Genomic DNA, 12,416 nt, shown 5'->3' on the forward strand with positions numbered 1-12,416 from the left:
TGGTGCTTACCCTCTAACTTAATAAGGGTATGCCAATCGATCTCAAGGGCACCACGTTCTTCTAGTTGTGCCATATCCCTTTCCACCACCCATTCCCCTTAGCCACAAACAAAACATTAAGAAATTACCGAAATTCATGTTGCTTATCAAAACAGAGGGACTCCAAAAAGTCGTAGAGAGAATTGCCACGGTGGAGGTAGAAGCGCTGATGAAAACGAAGGGACTACAAAAATTCCGTCTATTTGTAGAAGAGTGAGGCGCTAAAGTTGGGCATGAGAAGCGCTCGGTTCAATTTTCTGGCCGTCAAAACTTCCCTAACGATGTTTTGATGGTTGAGACCCCATACGCTCTGCGAAATTTCGACAAACTTATCATGCCGCCTACTTATCTTGGCCTACTGAGTGTACTCTTATTTATGACTTTCACTTTGGCATGACTAGACCTTCACTGCGGCATGAAGCACATTGGACAGCGAAAGTTGGAGGTGACAGTGCACCAGTGGTTATCTTTGACTCACCGTACAAATTCCAATTACCCAAAATATTAACTGGGCCGAAAAGTATTGGCGAAATTTCATATTTTTTAGGCCAATATGACCGAACTTGGTAACTATGGTTGTAAGGGATGAAAAAGAAATAAATTAGTGAAATAATATATTCTGGTTAGCGTAATAGTTGATATTTCTTTCTTATATATATATGGATAATTATTTGAATATCTAGAGAGGAATTATTAAAATTTAACTAATTAATATGGCCAATCTTAATAAGGGAAAACTATATTATCTAACACTTCTTAATTTTCCCTATTACAAGTATCAATGTGTTGTTTTTTAAATTCAAAATTGTGGCCTACTAATGACTATGTAAAATTCTAGAATAATATTGTCATTGTCAACCAGCTCACTAATGAAATGATAGTAAGTGTCAATGTGTTTACTTTTGTGATGAAACACATTATTTTTGGATAATGACAAGTACAAATGTAAAAGAAGCTGAAATTGTTAACGAGTTCAGTTTAATTTTGTGCTGAAATTCATGGATTGTGCAACATATTTACTTTTGTGATAAAATTCTTGGATTGTGCAACCAGGAAACTATTGTCATAAAAAAATGGGAATCATTCTCTTCTTTTGCAATATCACTGAAGAGTCTTCTCAGTGATATAGCATGAAAAATTGTTGATGTAGCTGCTACATACTCTACTTCAACTGTAGGCATTGCGACAATGGGTTGGTTGATTCTTGGATGCCCATTATATTAAACTTATACCTAAATGGAATGCATAATCGAAAAATACTCTTTAGTTTGTCAATGCTACCTCGAAAATCACTACCTTCGTAGCCAACAAAAATATTGTCTTAGGAATTGAAATACCAAATTTCATAATCTATTGTACTTAAAATGCACCTAAAAATTATTTTACCAACAATCCAATTTGAATCTTTGGGAGACTCCATAAATATGTAAATTAGGCTTACTCCATACATAATATTTGGCCCTTTCATTATAAGACATATGAGGCTACTTACAGTTCTCCCATACAAAGTAAGATCAATAGCATTATTTGCTTTACTTAACTTTATACCTATTATAAATGGTGGATCTATTGGTTTTTTTAATCCATTCTAAACCTTTTCAAAATATTAGTGTGACAGACCCAAGTAGTTACATTTATGTATGCAATGTAAATATTTAAAAACATAAAATAAAATGGGTTATGAAAGGTGACATGATTCTAGAGGGATGGAGTGATTACTTGTTGTGTTGATTGCTTGTTGTGAATCATATTAATGTACACAAATTTAAAATGAAGAATAACAAGCTTACAACTCGAAACACTCATTGTATTAAGCAAACAAAAGATGCATTTAAAGACAACATGGACAATAGTTGGACAAGTGGTACATTTCACATTGGCTTCCAAGTTCTTTCAACCAAGAGTTACTACCAAGAGGAAGCAAGAGAAAGAGAATTTGAATAACTAGAAATAAAGCAACTCAATAGGGAATTTGAAAGGTCAAGGGACAACAAAGAAAAGGAAGAGGAAAATTTGAATTACTGGGGGAGATTTGGAGCAGCAATAGGAAGTAAAAAAAAGAGAAAAAGAAGAAAGGAGAGCTATAAAAAGAAAGAGCACAAGAAGCAATAGAAAAAGAGGAAATCAAATGCAAACAAAAAAAAAAAGCATGAGTTTTTAGTTTGAAAAAGAGTAAGAAGAAATCACCGGGCGAGGAATTAATTGTCTCTCAAGCTCCCATTGGCTTGGAGGGTGTGTTTCACAAGAAATCCCTAAGGTCTCGTGTGGAGGAATTGATCTTGGAAAAATCCTATAGGATTTCTAGATGTTTCTTTGATGTATGTTGATTTTGTTGTGATTTTTGGAATCCCTAACTTGGGTGGAACCATAATGCTTAATTTTGAAGGGTGGAGACAATTGGTCTCTAGAATCCCTATTCATTTTTTTTATTTCAATTCAATTGGTGCATGGAAATTGATGAATCTCTGGAGTCCCTATTTAAGCTAATGGATGTGCTTTCCTAAAGAAAAAGATATCTCAACCTTTGGATTCTGGTTCTCGGGTGACAACTAAAAGTGAGACTTGGTTGTAGTTGTCTATGGTTTGGTGGAGAGTCATAGTTGTGGACTCAATTTCCCATTACTTTGAGATAGGTATCTCTCATGTTCTCAAGAAATCATATATCTATATATATATATATATATATATATATATATATATATATATATATATATATATATATATATATATATATATATATATTCCCATTTACATTATTGGTCAGAAAATAATTTTATTGATGGCATGGTTCATGATTTCTCTATCTTTATGATTGACGAATGTGTTGTTGTCCCTATGCACAAGGTGTTGGAACAACTTGTGGATATAGTGGTTATGTTCATGTAATAACCAACATAAAATATTTCTTATTGCAATGATATGATTTTGTTTAATCACAGTACTATGCATGTTACTGCATGTAAATTACAAGCTATATGAGGATGTGAAATGCATGAGATGCATGGTCTTATACTAAGATCTTGGATGCAGTGGTTACTTCACTATGATGTTGCTAGGCTCCACCGACAAAAGTGATTTCTCAACAGTATGGTCATTGTGGAAATATTGGAAATCTTGTGTTGGATGCATGTTTAAATTGTTGTATAAGTTCTCACAGACATGTTGCATGCCAATTATTACATTCTTGATTGAAGAGAAGGAGTCATGATGCCATCCTTGTATTTGTATTTTATCATTTAATAAGTATGCATGAGCTGAGGAATAATGTTTGCCTATTAGCTCAATTAATTGGGCTATTGAGTGAAAGGAGGCAAGTTTTTTATCTCTTAATGAGCTGCTAAAACTCTGTGATTTTGTGAAGAAATGCACTTGAAATTGTTATTAAATGGTTATCATGCATATAATTTATTTTTTCTTAAGTTTAGCCTTAAATTCCTTATCAATTTGTTAGTCATTATGTGTTGGGCATAGTGCTTGAGAGGTTGGAAAAGTTTGAAAAGTGTTGTACCCCACTCTAGTTGATTGAGATTTATATGGAATTCATATTGATTTAGCGCTAAGGCCCACACTTTATTCTTTGAGGACATCAAGTCAAGGATCCAAACACTTGACTATATTATTAGTGGATGTGATGGTTATTTTTTTTTCATAGTTGATATTATGATAATGATAACATTGATGGATATGTATGTTCTCTATTGATGATATGATGATGATAACTTTATGGATATGTGTGTTTCCTATTGATGTTACAATGATGACATATTTGATGGATGTGAATGTTTTCTACCAATGTTATGATAATGATAGCTATGATGGATGTGTTGTTTATGTTAGCCACTTATATTAGTTCTATTTCATGATGAACAACGATGAAAATTACTAAGTGATGTTGGTGCTGCTATTATGACAATGACTAATACTGAGAAACATTTTTATTGACGATTATCGATTAATGACAAGAAATCACTAAAGGCACTCACATGCGATGAGTCGATGACATTTGGTTTGATGGAAATGAAAATGTTGTCTTTGAAATTGTAATTTTAGTTTGAAACTACTATATATTCTAATGATATGTAAGTGATTGTAGGCACATGCTAGTTGCTTGGCCGAATGACTCACACATGGATGAAGGGGTTGTACAAATAGATGGAACTGAATGGCAGTGTTGGGAGAGTGTTCGTGATTTCACCTATGAGTACTCCTGTCGTGACTTAGGCTGGAAGGGTTGGGACACCTTCAACTTGAAGATCATGATGTCGTGGGGGCAAGTCCAAAATTTGGATCTCTTATGATGATTTTATTGGGGGGGCGCTCATCAAAGAGGATTCCTTGATCCCCAACACCTTTAATCTCACTATAGCGAGATAGATAAGAGATGATATGTATAACCCTACCAATATTTCCAGTCGTGACTCTTTATACAATATGGAATTTGTATTCGACTTCGTGTTGATTTTGAGAGAACAAAGTAAAGAAAAACCTTGAAGAAAATTGTTGCAACTTCCTGGCCAAAAGAACAACTCATTGTAGTTGCAAGTATAGTTACCAAATTCGAATTCGTAATTCGATAGGAAAAAAAATCGATAGTATAAAATTCGAGAGTATACATCTTACAAATACTTAAACAATTTTTTTAATTTAATTTTTAATAAATATTTAAATGAACCATCTTTATATTTTAAAAAGTTTAATTATTTTCTATTTTTTAATTTAATTTTTAATAAAAATTTAAATGAACCATCTTTATATTTTAAAAATCTTAATTATTTTCTAATTTTTTTAATATAAGAGAGTTACTGTTTTTTAACTTTTTTATATAGAAGTTACCAATTGATAACTGCAATTTGTTATTTTATAATTTTTTCCAATATAAAAATTATGTTTTATTTTTTATTTTTTTTATTACAATTTTCCATTTTATAATTTTTTCCAATAAGAAAGTTACCATTTTAATTTTTGTTTTATCACACTCACTCATATACAACTACAATATTTCCAATTTACCATTTTGTAATTTTTTCAATATAGAAATTATTATTTTTATTATTTTTTTTATATAAATAAAATTTATAAAAGCTTCCAAACCGTGGGATACATTTTTGTGATTGAAGTAAACCAGCTTGACTCCACTGATTGGGTGGTAGATGACATGATAGAATCAAATTAGGTTGATTGGGTGGTCGATGACATGATATAATCAAATTACAATCAAATTAGGTCTGGGTTGGAACATGAATGGCCTCATTCATATGTTGTTATAATAAATTCCAGTAGGAGAGCTAAAGCTCTTGAGCTTGGATACAACTCTAGACACTTTGTCAGGCAATTTATGGACAAGAACAAAAAAGGATACAACTCTAGACACTTTGGCAGACAAAATATGGACAAGAACTAGAAGGGCTAGTGGTCATGCCAAAGAAAAGGGTGCTTACCCTCCAACTTAATAAGGATATTCCGATAGATCTTAGGGGTGCTGCATTCTTCCAGTTGTGCCATGTCCCTGTTCATCATCCACCACCGCCCATTCCCCTTAACCACGACCAGAACATCAAGAAAATTACCCAAATTCATGTTGCTTACCAAAACAGAGGGACTCTAAAAAGTCTCAAAGAGAATTGAAATGGTGGAGGTAGAAGAGATGATCAAAACAAAGGGACTTCAAAAAGTCAGTCTCTTTGTAGAAGAGCGAGGTGCTAAAGTTGGGCATGAGAAGCATTTCGTTCAATTTTCTGGCTATCAAAATTGCCCTAGCGATATTTTGATAGTTGAGAACCCATACGATCTATGAAACTTCGACAAACTTATCATCTTGCCTACTTATCTCAGCCTACTAAGTGTACTCTTATTATCGTCTTTCACTATGGCCTGAACATACCTTCACAGTAACAGGAAGCACACTGGACAATGAATGTTGGAGGCGATAATGCACTAATGGATAGCTTTGACTCACGGTACCAAATTCCAATTACCTGAATTATTAACCGAACCGAATCGTATTGGAAAATTTTTGTATCTTTTAGGCCAATACGGCCGAACTTGGTAACTATGGTTATAAGGATGAAAAGGAAATAAATGAGTCAAATAATATAGTCATTTTTTCTGATTAACGTAATCATTGATGTTTCTTTCTTATATATATATATATATATATATATATATATATATATATATAGATATAGATATATCTTTATTTATTTATTTGTATTTATTTATTAGGATAATTATTTGCATATCTAGAAAGGAATTATTTAAATTTAACTAATTAATATGGCCAATCTTAATAAGGGAAAATTACATATCTAACACTTCTTAATTTTCCCTATTACAAGTATCAATGTGTTCCTTTTCAAATTCAAAATTTTGGCCTACTAATGACTACCTTAAATCATAGAATAATATTTTCATTGTCAAAGAGCTCACTAATGAAATGATAGAAAGTGTCAATGTGTTTACTTTTGTGATGAAACACACTATTTTTGGATAGTGCCAAGTAAAAATGTAAAAAGAAGTTGAAATTGTTAACAAGTTCACTATTGGAATGGTAGCAAGTGTCACTGTGTTTACTTTTGTGATGAAATTGTTGGATTGTGCAATGTGTTTACTTTTGTGATGAAATTCTTGGATTGCACAACCAAGAAACTATTGTCATAAAAAAATGGGAATAATTCTCTTCTTTTGCAATATCACTTAAGAGTCTTCTCAGTGATATATCATGAAAACTTGTTGATGTAGATGCTACATACTATAGTTCAACTGAAGATATTGTGATAATGGTTTGGTTGATACTTGGATTTCCATTATATAGCTATACCTAAATGGAGCTCATAATCCAAAAATACTCTTTAGTTTGTCAATGTTACCTCGAAAATCACTACATTCCTAGCCAACAAAAATATCGTCTTAGGAAGTGAAATACCAAATTTCAAAATCTATTGTACTTAAAATTCACCTAAAAATTCTATTACCAACAATCCAATTTGAGTCTTTGGGAGACCCCATAAATATGTAAATGAATATTACTCCATACATAATATTTGGCCTATTCATTATAAGATATATGAGGTTGCCAACAATTCTCCCATACAAAGTAAGATCAATAGCATTATTTTCTTTACTTAACTTTATACCTATTGTACTTAGTGCATCTATTAGTTTTTTTATCCATTTTGAACCTTTTCAAAATATTAGTTGGACAGCCCCAAGTAGTTAAATTTATGTATGTAATGTAAATATTTAAAAATATAAAATAAAATGGGTTAAGCAATTTGACATGATTCCAGAGGGATGGAGTGATTACTTGTTGTGTTGATTTCTTGTTGTGAATAGTATTAATGTACACAAAATAAAAAAGAAGAATGACATGCTTCCAACTCAAAAAAAGTGTTGGCCACTCACTATATTAAGCAAACAAAATGTGCATTTAAACCATGGAGAATAGTTTGACAAGTGGTACATTTCACGTTCGCTTCCAAGATCTTTCTAGCAATAGTTACTATCACGAGGAAGCAAGAGAAAGAGATTCTGAACAACTAGAAATGAAGCAGCTGGGTAGGGAATTTGAAAGGTCAAGAGACAACAAAGAAAAATAAGAGGAAAAATCGAATTATTGGGGGAGATTTGGAGCAGCATTAAGAAGAAAAAAAAAGAGAAAAAGAATAAAGGAGAGGTATAAAAATAAATAGCGCAAGAAGCAAGAGAAAAAGAGGAAATCAAATGCCAAAAAAAGGGTTAAAAATAATGCATGATTTTTTCGTTGGCAAAGGAGTACACAGAAATAACCAGGTGATGAATTAATTGTCTTTCAATCCCCCATTAGCTTGGAGGGTGGAGATGGTGTTTCCCAGGAAATCCTTAAGGGCTTGGGTGGATGAATTGATCCCGGAAAACTCCTGTAGGATTTCTAGATGTTTGTTTGATGTATGTTGATTTTATTGTGAGTTTTGGAATCCCTGACTTGGGTGGAACCATAATGTTTCTTTTTGAAGAGTGGAGACAATTAGTCTCTAGAATCCCCATTCAATTTTTTTTATTTCAATTGAATTGGTGTGTGGAAATGGATGAATCTCTGGGGTCCCTATTTGAGCTGATGGATGTGCTTAATCCCTGAAGAAATAGATCTCTCAACCTTTGGATTCTTGTTCTGGGGATACAACTACAAGTGAGACTTGGTTGTAGTTGTCTATGGTTTGGTGGTGATTCATAGTCGTGGACTCAGTTTCACATTAGTTTGAGGTAGGTATCTCTCATTTTCTCAAGAAATCATGTATATATATATATATATATATATATATATATATATATATATATATATATATATATATATATATATATATATATATATCTATGCCCATTTTCATTATTGATCAGAAAATAATTTTATTGATGGCATGGTTCATGATTTATATATCTTTAGGAGTGACCAATGTATTGGTGTCACTATGTACAAGGTGTTGGAACAACTTGTGGATATAATGGTTATGTTCATGTAATAACCAACATAAAATATTTCTTATTGCAGTGATATGATTTTGTTTAATCACAGTACTATGAATGCTACTACGTGTAACTTACAAGCTATATGAGGATGTGAAATTCATGAGATGCATGGCCTTATACTAAAATCTTGGATGCAATAGTTACTTCACTATGATGGCACTAGGTTGCACCAACATAAGTGATTTCTCAGTAGTATGGTCATTGTGGAAAGATTGGAAATCTTGTGTTGAATGCATGTTTAAATTGTTGTATAAGTTCTCACAGACATGTTGCATGCCAATTATTACATTCTTGATTGAAGGGAAGGAGTCATGATGCCATCCTTGTACTTGTATTTTATCATTTAACTAAGTATGCATGAATTGAGGAATTATGTTCACCTATTAGCTCAATTAATAGGGATATTGAGTGAAAGGAGGAAAGTTTTTTATCTATTAATGAGCTACTACAACTCTATGATTTTGTGAATAAATGCACTTGAAATTGCTATTAAATGGTTATCATGCATATAATTGATTTTTTCTTAAATTTAGCCTTAAATTCCTTATGAATTTGTTAGTCATTATGTGTTGGAGTAGTGTTTGAGAGGTTGGAAAAGTTTGAAAAGTGTAGTGCCCCACTCTAGTTGACTGAGATTTATATGGAATTAACATTGATTTAACCCTAAGGCTCGCACTTTATTCTTTGAGGACATCAAGTCGAGGATCCAGACACTTGACTCTATTATTAGTGGATGTCATGGTTATGTTTGTTTCCTAGTTGATATTATGATGATGATAACATTGATGGATATGTATGTTCTCTATTAATGATATGGTGATGATAACTTTATGGATATGTATGTTTCCTATTGATGTTACGATGATGACATATTTAATGGATGTGTATGTTTTCTACCAATGTTATGATAATTATAGCTGTGATGGATGTGTTCCTTTTGTAAGCCACTTACATTAGTTCTGGTTCACGATGAACAATGATGCAAATTTCCAATTCATGTTGTTGATACTATTATGATAATGACTAATACTGAGAAACGCTTTTATTGATGATTATCGAATAATGACAAGAAACCACTAAAGGCACTCACATGTGATGAGTCGACGACATTTGGTTTGATGGAAATGAATATGTTGTCTTTGAAATTCTAATTTCAGTTTGAAACTACAATATATTCTAATGATATGTTAGTGATTGTAGGCACATTCTAGTTGCTTGGGCAAATGACTCACACATGGGTGAAGGGGTTGTACAAATAGATGGAATTGAATGGGAGGGGTGGGAGAGTGTTCTTTATTTTACCTACTAGCACTCCCATCGTGACTTAGGCTGGAAGGGTTGGGACACCATCACCTTGAAGATTATGAAATTGTGCGGTGAGGTCCAAAATTTGGATCTCTTACAAGGATTTTACTGGGCGGCGCTCATCAAAGAGGATTCCTTGATCCTGAACACCATTAGTCTCACTGTAGCGGGAAACATAAGAGATGATAAATGTTTTTATGTTTTCACCTAGGCTTTCCCTTCATAGTCATTGGATGCTTCAAGGGAAAGTGACATGGAACCATTGGAACTTCAAGGGAAATTCTTGAAGGGCATGACCTACTTGCAACCCTTGGCATCACAAGTAAATTGTTAGGTGTGGTACCCTTTGAAAATCAAGGGAAGTTCTTGAAGGACACAACTGGCTTGGCACCCTTGGAATGACAAATAAACTATTAGGCATGAAACCCTTGGAACTTCGAAGGGAAGTTCTTGAAGGGCATCGTCAACTTGGCACCCTTGGGATCATTAAAAATAAACTAATAAATATAATCAAGATATCAAAATCCTACTATTCACATAAAGTGGTAAATGATGTTAGAATCGACAATTAAATCAATAATAAAACTTGAGATAGATGGAGAATAGGAAGAAATGAAAATATTGCACCTTGAAGAAATATACCCTTCCCATGTTGAAAAATATTAGGTAGATAATTTTCATAAGTGATTTATTTAGGTAAAAGGGGGAAAAAGAGACATAGAGTTAATTATAAAGATTAATCATAAAATAGTTAATATTCATTAAGAGAAGAGGGTGGTGAATTAAAATGAGATAAATAAATTAAAATTAGAGAAATTTAAAGAACCTCCGTTTGGAAACATACAACACAAGAATATCCATCTAAGAGGAAAATTGAGTTAAATTAGGAGGTAGTTAGGGGACCAAATCTTAGATGTATTTGTTGACTTCAGTAATTAACACAAATGAAGGAGTAAAAAAGGGGATCAAGACACAACTAGGAGAAGAAATAGGAAGTCTTATTAGGGTGTGGAAAAATATTATTTTTAAATTAAAATTTAAATAAATAATTTTGGAGAGTCTTGGCGAGATGGTGACACATGGGTGGGTGAATAATCAAAATTTTGGATTAATAAAAATAATTAATTATGTATGAAGTGTTAAGTGTCACCTATGAAGCCTCCTATAAAAGAAGGGGCAAGCCATGAGCGATAAACTCTTTGCTTACCCTATTGTTGGATAGATGAGATTATGTCATTGTGAGTGACTACGAGCTATAGTTGAGTTTGGTGAGGTAGAGGACTTTGGAGAGGGGACTCGTGAGCCAAGGAGTGCTCACCTCTATGAGCTAGCATACTCCGTCTGTTGTACAACCTCATTGCAACTCGAGGGTCCATGAGGAAGAAGAGTACCTAAGGAGTAGGTTGGGAGGTCAACCGTTGGTCACTACATTCAGTGAGAGCACATCAACATTCACTCTTGGAGGCGGACAACAACAAGGGATTGCAAGTAGTGGCAAGATTGGTCCATAGTTAATAGAATATAAAACAAATGATATGTGTAATGTAGTGAAATTTATGGATGTTTGATGTAAGTTCTTTAATGTTTATTAGTTGCCAATGGTTATCTACTTGTGGCTTCATTCCTAGTTTACCTTTTAAGATAAAAATGGGTTGATCCCTAGACTTGGTATTAGAGCAAGTTCAATAAAGTGGAACCTTAAACCTGTTAAGATTTTTTCTCGCAGTAATTTTTCTATCATCTCATAGCTCCATAATTTTGTCCATATCCCCAAATGATATTAATTTTTGTTACAGTTGCCTCAATCATATCACTCATATTACTTTAATATGGTTGGATAACTAAAAAAAATCAAATATCACTTTCATTTCAATATATTAACTAAAATTAATAAAGTTTATTTTATAAATGTTCAGAAAAATTAATCGGGCTTATTATAGAGTAATGATAGAAAGGTAAATGATTTTCATCATCTACGTGATCCATATTTTGTTACGAATTCACATCACACCCAGATGTAAATGGATAATGGATTCATAATGCTTACACCCCTAGATATATCACCCCAAGGTGCTTCAAACTTCTGTAAGTGGGTCCATGCAAATTTAAAACCTAAATGCCCATAAAATATAGGGTGACACTTTTTGTGATTGGCATTGCCTACACCATCCTTTAAAAAAAAAAAAACATGCGGTCTACCGAAAACAATTCCCTCAATTGTATTATCCTCGTTTATTCTTTTCATGAAGGCAGTGGCTGCTTCTTCATCTTAATTGTGTGCATTTACCACCTCCCTTAAAATGACTAAAGTCTACAAAACGTTTCCGATCTTATTGCCAAGATTTAAAGCCTTTAATGTTGAATATGTTTCATTAGAAGTAGAATCTGCAATGTCCTCAGGATTTGTTTCTAAAGCGCATTTTGGCAAGCTCCCTTTTATGATTACGACTACATTTAATAGTAGTAGTTTCATAGATGAAAAAAAAAACCACTAGCGGTGCCGATGAGGAGCACCAAAGGTGGGTACTGCCCTTCAGGTATAGGAGTGCTCAAGGGTGTCGATACCATTG

This window comes from Pinus tabuliformis, chromosome 6 (genome assembly GCF_031772625.1).
Source record: "Pinus tabuliformis cultivar Carrire ecotype Pingquan chromosome 6, CPIR1, whole genome shotgun sequence".
Lineage (NCBI taxonomy): Eukaryota > Viridiplantae > Streptophyta > Pinopsida > Pinales > Pinaceae > Pinus > Pinus tabuliformis.